This window comes from Lottia gigantea (genome assembly GCF_000327385.1).
Source record: "Lottia gigantea unplaced genomic scaffold LOTGIsca_29, whole genome shotgun sequence".
Classification (NCBI taxonomy): Eukaryota; Metazoa; Mollusca; class Gastropoda; family Lottiidae; genus Lottia; species Lottia gigantea.
The window spans coordinates 2,660,580-2,669,508 of NW_008708943.1; positions in this window are offsets into that span (position 1 = coordinate 2,660,580).

The window sequence follows — 8,929 nt, forward strand, 5'->3', positions numbered from 1 at the left end:
TGGGTCGAATTTCTTTTTTTGCTTAAGTGTGTAAAAAACTATACACCAAAATCTAGAGAAATGTGTCCCCAAACTGAAAGATTAAAATATATCCAGCCGTTAATTTTTTAACGCCAAAACAATTTAAAACCATTGCATAAGGTTTTTTAGTTCCTTATGCCTTTTGGAAGCTGTGGGGAAACTACTGTACGGATTTAAGTAAAATAAACGCCTACTTGTAGAGGTTTATGTCTCCTACATATTCTAACTGTTTTGATTAATAATATCGATCAATTATAAAGCCAAACGCAAAATCTAAGTTAAACTGTTAAATTTACTTCGCAGTGAAGGTTCGGGGAATAACGATAAAGATAAATCGCAGACGGTATCTCGAAGACTAAAAATGCTTAAAATTTAACATCCATTAATCTTTTTAAAGTTAATGTCTCTTTTGCTTTGTTCAGATAAAAAAAAACATGTTATCTCTCTTTTTGCCTCAGGGTTTTTGTATTATTGCTAACTGAATGTTTTTTTTCCCGCCACTTTCCGTGACACACTCTTGTTAATATTAAGAATTAATATTTAAAAAGCTACATTCCTATCCAAATGTGTAATGTTTTGTCGGTCGATGTTTTTTCTTGGCATACTTTCAATGTCGGTGGTCGTAACGCCCCTGTTGGTGTTGTGAATATCCACACGCGTGCCAATCAAAGAAGACAATTTAAAATTGAAAATGCAAACATATTTTTCCAATATGTTGTTTAATGTATTCATTATTAAGATGCCTTCTTATTCCCTTTTAAAACTCAAGATACCGGAAATCAAGACACGTGTTCTTTAAAATCAAGAAGCCGGAAGTCATTATGTCATGTGATGCCTTAAAGGGAAATAATCAATTCAATATTTGAACGCGTGACAGACCATCGGATACTAATTGTAAACTTGATAAATTGAGTAGATGTAACAAAAAAAAATTAAACCTTATAGAATACTTGTGAGATGAAATCCAAAGACTTCTAAACCAGATCGAGGGTGTCCAAGAAATGTAGCAAAACTCACTGCAGATTTCCACAGGATCTGAGCGCAAATTCCAATGGCGTCTATAAACTATTTGTTCCACTATTTGATACCAGGCCGTATCAACGCACAAGGTGGAATAAAAATATATAAATGATATACCCACATGACGTTCCTTTTGCTTGTTAGTAAATAATCAACAGGATCCATTTATCGATGGCATAGTGATCAATTGATGTACAGAATACAATATAATAAATTATAATATCAACCTATATTTATCAGCAACTATATGACGATTTCCATAAAGTGATTATTGTTAATATGATAGATAATAATATGATATTATAAATTATTTATTAGTACATAGAAATAAGTCCAACAATGTTTCTATTCATTTATATTTCAGCAATATTTTTCTATAATTCAATTCAATAATTCAAATAATATATATATATAAATATAATTGTTCAATGGATTCGAACAATGTAACTATCATAAAAGTTAAACTTATATCAAGGTAAAATACATGATTCTTGCGCAACTGTACGACGTTGGCCTTCATCAAAAATGTCGTACACCATAGTTTAAGGAACATTGGTTAAAAAATTGCACAACTATTCAATCTAGTAATGGTATAAAGAAACCGATACATCAGCCAATCCACAAGCATAATATCAATCCAATAGACGATGCAAACATCATAATAAAAACTTAAAAAAGGATAATTCAATATATTTTTCAAACATATTTTAGATTGTTTATGTTTTTATTAGTTGAAAATATGTTTAATACATCAAGTAACACGAATTCTATTGTTTCTCATTATATGATTTTATGTCTGAAGTCTATTTGGAAATATTTTTAATCACTAAGTTTGATTTACTAACAGTAATAATAGATAATAGATAATATATCAATGAATATTATTATTGACTCATGATATAATGGTATAGATAATCTTAATAAGGGAGGGATATTAATAAGATATTACGAAATGAATAAATAAATATCAAACAATGATATAGGGCAAGTCAGATATAAACAGTGCTCACTGCTTGTCGTTCAATCGTAGGACATTATTCACTAAGACCCTATCACTCATTGAGGATTAGGCAAGCGTATATAAAGCTTACGAAAGATTTCGTCGATATAGCGCTATAAAAACATGCAAAATTTGTTAACAAAGCGTCGATAGTTTTGAGCGTATACAAGACTAAGTCGTCATGGTGTGACATGGTAAAGTTGTTATCTTCTTCCAGTAAATAAAGTCCACTCAAATATAGAACGAAATGCATCTGAAATATAACGCTCTTTTGTTAAATTCATTAAATTGCGAAACATGATTGGTTTCGTATAGATACATGTATTAAATAGGAGATTGTAATGCTCTTTAGATTGTCTAACTGAGTGTGTCAATCTATCTCGAGAATCAGTCTGGAGATTATATCTCACACCGTCTTGTATTTAATTGCAATTATTTACATCTTGAATACCAGATCAAGATGGTTTTGTTTTATATTAACTAAGATTACATTAATTGTTTTAATACGGGAAAAAATTACAATATAAGTAAGAAGTTGAGAAAAGTTGAATTTTTGTGTATTCTGTTATCGAAAGAAACATGATGAAATAGGCAAAAGACTAAGACTAGATTAAGATTCCTATTTAGATTAGATGCAATAGTAGCTTTATAAGTATATCATTGTATTTAGGACCTACTGCAATCACTTGAGTCTGTCGGAAACTCTATATTATTTATAACTTTGTTTACGGAAATTTATCAAAGTTTTCTGATGAAATATTATAGATGACAGAGATAAAGAAACATTTACTCAAGTGTGTCAAGTAGCCTACGTAATACGTTTCCGATATCCACCTCATTACTAACGAATCTTTCCGTTTTCTCACTGAGTAAGTCACCTAGGGTCCACTTGAGAGAAATCGAAATTACACGACCTTTCTTTCGTGAGAAAGTTTTGGAAGGTGTATGCTAAAATTGGCCCTCTGAGATGTCATTTTGGTCATGTAAGAAACAGATATTCTTACCATCGAAATTGTTTTCGTTTTCTTGTTCTATAGACGCTTTTTTCGAAGGGAATCTGACGCAGAATACCCGATTGAACAATTCCAAAGGGGATAATCTCGACCTATGTCGGGACCTTTTTATTCTGTGAGCTTATTTGTCGAAAACTACGCGTGATTAGCTAAGTCAAAATTTGTCGACAATTTTGTATCCAGCCAATAAAGTGTGGCGAGAATGTTAAAACAAAAGTTAGGTAAGTTTGTGTTAATGGTTTGAACTTGAACAGTCTTGATAACTAAGGAGTAACATCTGAATTTTAGACTTAGCGCACAACTGCCTCTATTCACGTGACACTAGAGCACAGTTTCCATTACTTGATACCTGGCTAAAACAATTATCTTAGATTATCTTTAATTAGGACCATCACTTTTGATTTCCAAACCGCTCTTGATACTGTCTATGTTTGGCATCTGATGTCATGCCTGAATATGTCCGTGTCGTTGTTTTAATCCTTTTAGTGAGAAGATAACAATTTATTGGTATCCGATCACTAACTAATTATGTGATCAACTCGCAATTTGACAGTGGCATCAGGTGTTCGATCGCTCGATTTGACCTGAAACCAGCCTAGGTCATTGACAACCGGAAATTATCGTCCCTTTTGAAAAAGCCATTATTAGTGTCACGTGACAGTTGATAAAATAGGTATTTCCAATATTGTTTATTGTTCATAAAGAAATGTAAATAACCTATTCGTTCGAGAGTATAAATGCTATATATATAGGACATAATATCTGTTTCTCAATCAAATTTGCCGACATTTCTCAAGGTGATTTTGATACATTTTGCAACAATAAATATGAATTAGATTCGAAAATAATTTGCACATTTCACTTTGAGACACAAATACTGTTAATATGAGGTGAAGACAATTTTAGAATTTAAAGAAAAACAGCAAAAGATAAAGAATAACAATGAACAAATCAAAAGTTAATAGTAAGAATTAAAAATGTGAACGAACATTTTGTGGGTTTGAGCCAGGGTTTAAAAAATTATTGGAATAAAAATTATATCATTATTTTCTAAAACGGAACAAATTTACCTCCGACATCATGTCTACTCTCTGCAGATTCCAAGTAAAAAATGACAATCAAAAAGAGCCACGTTTTGTTTTATGTAATAAAAGCGCGGACGTTATAGAAAAACAATAACGTGACATCATAATGTTTTAAACAGAAATTTTTAAAAGTCAAAAATATTCTGAAACTGTGCTTGTTTTTAACCAAAAAATCCTAAATATGCAATCAAAAAATATTCATGGTACCATTGTCTTGCAATTTTCAGAAACAGATGGGTGGTGTTTATAACTTAATAGCATCTTATGGTTAAACAATGCATACAGATTAGCAGAATATTTGAAATATTTGTCATTTTTCTGACCGACACAAAGATTACGAAGTGTTTTGAATCCATTTTTTCTATGATGGTGTCAAAACAAGGTATCAACCCTTAGACAGTTATCGTTTGAGCAATAAACATCGAACCCAACACTAGATATTTGTGCCGCTACATCTTTTGCTATAAGTCTATAGAACTTTATTCAGGAATCCTTTGTAATTAGATTTATATATTCTGAGTCAAAACAGACAAATTAATTTCATTTCACTACGATGTATATGTGGCCTGATTTTTGAAACCATATCGAAGATAAAGTCCAGATTTTCAAATCAGATAAATGGAACAATTAAATCAAATTTTAGGAATAACGGCACCGAATTATTAGCATTTTAAACCTATTGAAATCACACAAGAAAACATCTAGATCTGTAGTTGATATTGAAAATGCAAAACAAGATTCTATTGCAGAAAATTCGCGATAATTGACACATAACTGACCATTATGTGAAGAATTTACACAATAAAAGTATATTTATAGGTCTAAAAGTAAATTTGATGGGTAATTAACAATGTCATCACCTATATATCTTCCCGTTCGCCTAATACCTCCCTAAAAACTATTTGAAATTATTCATCTTTCAAGCACAGTTTGAATAAAGATAGAGTTGATTTTGCGCTAAAACCATGTTTAAAACTATTTATATCAGTGTTTCTAAAATATAAAAAGAAACAGCTTAGAGCACGACAAGGTGATGCACTGTATTAAAACAAATCACCCCCAATAGACAAACAGTAGCCACTTTTAATAGAATCAGTTTATTCTGTAACTAGATCTTTCCTCTACTGACATTTACAATATTGACACTTTACACTCAACCTGACATTAAATCATGGCTTATCTCCCTTTCCAATCTTACTCTCTCACCAGGTGTCGCAGTGAAGTTGCTACTTAGAGCACGTTTTATATACATTACAGTGATGATTTTTAAATTAGTTAAACTGACTCAAGAATATATTTTAAAGAGGGAAATCGAATTACATAGTTTCACAACAAAACGAAGATTGGTGATGGATGGGTGGTAGTTGGAAGCCGACATTGGGTCGACTTTCAGAAGCACTAGGCCATGGCATCTAAACCTGTTTTACTTTCAGGTGGCTTCGAACCTACGGACTAGCAGACAACCTGCTACCAACTGCAATAATCCACTGCCAAAAACCCAGGGTTAGAGTATGGACGTTTACTCAGTTCGGAAATTGTAAACCCCTTCAAAAACAAAGATATCATATAGCCAGTCTATAACATTAATACACGTGGTAGTTTTTATGCACCTGTGTATCAGAGGGTTTGCTGTCTTCCCTTCCATAGCCCATCATCTAACATAACACATAATTGATAATCGAAGGGGTAGGATTCGAAGTGAAGTTGGCAAAGCGTTTCTTTTAATCTTTAAGCGAATGCAAGTTCTAAATATCCCAATAAACTTTAAACAAAAAGAACGAATTTAGCATTTTGGAATCCTTTCGAGAAAGCCTACGTTTCTGTGATTATATCATAAGTATCTTTAACAAAAGCCATGAGTCATTAGCTTCTCGTGAATGGCCTTGACCTACGATTAAAGGTACGAACAAGAAGGAACAGTTCACCTAAACATCAGGAAATTTACGAGAATGTTGGCTCCTGCATTGACAAGTCAAGAACGATAAATCATGTGGATAACTCGACGGTGCCATGAGGAACGTCTGGTCGACTCGCCGTTTGTAAACATTACAGTCATTCTGTGAGTGCAAACACCAGTAAATTAACCTCTAATGATGCTAATATTTAAAGTAGGTAGGTATCTAGGTACTTACAAGTTGTAATATGAAATAAACATCAGTTGCCATAACTGGCATATTGTGTTTGGCTTCTACAATATGAAAAATAATTATGTTAATATACCACCGATTTGCATCGCATTTAATACATAGTGTTCGGAATTTCCAACTACTGTTGGTGATGCGGATTAGCAAATTGAGAACAATGTCTAGTAATTCGAAAAAAGACAAAACAAAACCTATCATTGCGGTAAAAATTGTGTTGGACACAATTTCTCTTTTCCAGACTGCATGGCCATGTCATTTCAGTCCAATCGGGAGCAGAAAAGTATGACAATAATAAAATTAAAATCAATTAAATGAAATTTTATGTTTTCATTCAGTTCCTGTTTATCACTTGAATCTTTTGTCTTGTTCTCAATTACATGGTGCCGACACGTCAGCGGTAAGAAATTATGCTGGTGACCTTGTGACAACTGGAAGCTGGAACTGGTGCCTTTTTCCCATGATACCATATTTAGAGGTCGCAAAACCACGTGTTATTAGCCCTCAACAGTTCAAAGGTCAAGTTGGTCTGAGTGACCACTGACAAATGACATGAGGTAGAGTTGTACGGACTGGTCACTGACAGTAAGGTTGACAATCTAAATCTACCACCGCTGACCACTGGCTTTCACAGTAATTAGTTAATGACCGATCTATGTTACTGATCCGATTTCATTTTAAACCTTCTCACACAAATCTGAGCATCGGTGGCTTGTTGATAACGACAGGACGCGTGTTTAGGGGATTTGGTTTCAATTCTTAAATTTCCTCGGCAGGCGGAAGTTGTTCTCCTGTCATCAAACCATTTCCGCTTCTATTTCAAATTATGACAACTCACGTGTGTAGTTCTATGCCACGTGAAATTGAGACGTGTATGAGGACATGTTTTGAATTCCTTTACAATTCTCTCGGGACTTTTCCGATATGAAATATATTGTCTATTCCATACCTGAATTCACAAACACATACTGTGTGTGAAGTGATCATATATTTATTTGATGATTATTCATTTTCAAATTTCCAGAGAAACGGACAATCCGAATTTCCATTAATTTTAAGCATAATCTGGTGTTACTATCATTCTGCGACACATAGTCATAGAGTGACTTCTATATACACGGCTGTTTCATAAAGGCATGGCTACACTGGCTACATAACACTATATACCGCTCTACAATTGGGGTATTCAGCCCTATTTTAACAGTAAAACAGATATTAACGTCACCAAACCCAAAAAGACGCTATTAGTCTGTCCATATCTACCGTTTTCCCAGATTTCTTTTTACAATTTCACCAATTTACATAAACTTGTACCATTGATAATGGTGTTTATTATTAATATCCGAAAATCTCAATTAGTTGAGAAATGAGTTTTTCGATTAAAAACAAACACAACTTCACAATATTTTTGATTTTTTAACAATTCAATTTTTAAGATTATGACGTCACGTCACTGTCTTGCCATAACCGTTACGTCTGCGCTAACAATATAAAACAGAACGTATCGCTTTATGATTGTTTGTTTATGATTGGAAGTGAACGTTAACTTGACATCTACCTACCTACCTACCTACCTTTATGATTGTCATTCTTAATTTGTAAGCAGAGCTGAGCGATCAGGAGTAGATCTATTTTGGTTTATGAATTTGCTGTTTTTATTCCAATTTGTAGAATCAACTCTCCTCACACATTCGCGGATATTGATTGTATCTTTGTTTCTCTTTTCTTAGGTTTTAAATAATTGTTCATCTTTACTGATCATGCACTGGGGGCTCATTTTCATTTCCTTTCTTGTTCAATAATGAACAAAAGAACAACTTTCTCTACTTAAAAACTATTCTGATTCTGAAGATTGGGAATTGAAATAGGGTGGAACGAGTACAAGATAATAAAACAATTTAGAGTAAATAGGTGATGACATTGTTAATTATCTCAGTTTAATTACCCATCAAATTGATTGTATACTACTACATATACTTTTATTGTTTAAATACTTCACATAACGGTCAATAACTGACCAGCTTGGTAGGTGGATCTGGAACTGTGGCGCAACGATATTAAAGATTAAAAGCATTTCATCTCTTTGTAAGCATTGATCAAAATCAAATTAGGTGTATCATATTTACAGTAAAAGTGTCTCAGATTTAAAATATGTAAACTGGGCGAGTAAGTCCGGCCTTTATTTTCCACGTGTATGTGACAAGTGCGATAATTCAGCACCTCTTGAAAGTATTAAGAGAACGGGTAAATATTGTTCGGATAGAAAAATGGTAATGGAACTGTTTTGCGCCACATCATCTTCTTTAATTATTTCAAATTGACCTGAATTACTCGCCTTCAAGCCTTATAAGTATAGGCTACAAAGTGGCGTATGGTCAGCGACGTTAACCTTTTAATGGCCAATTGAACTCAAGTACAATTCGATGAAGATGTTACGGCTAATCGATGGTGGCGTAAACCTTAATTTTGTCTATTAATGTAAGATAATGCTCGTTTGTGGTCCCGTGACTCGTGAGCGAATGTTACCTGAGTGCACCAGCGATCCTGTTATATTCTTATATTGCCGATTCTTTTGTTAATTAGGCCTCTACTTAATAATTGTGTTCAGTAATTTATGAGCCTTATACCCGCCCTCACCTTGCATCACTG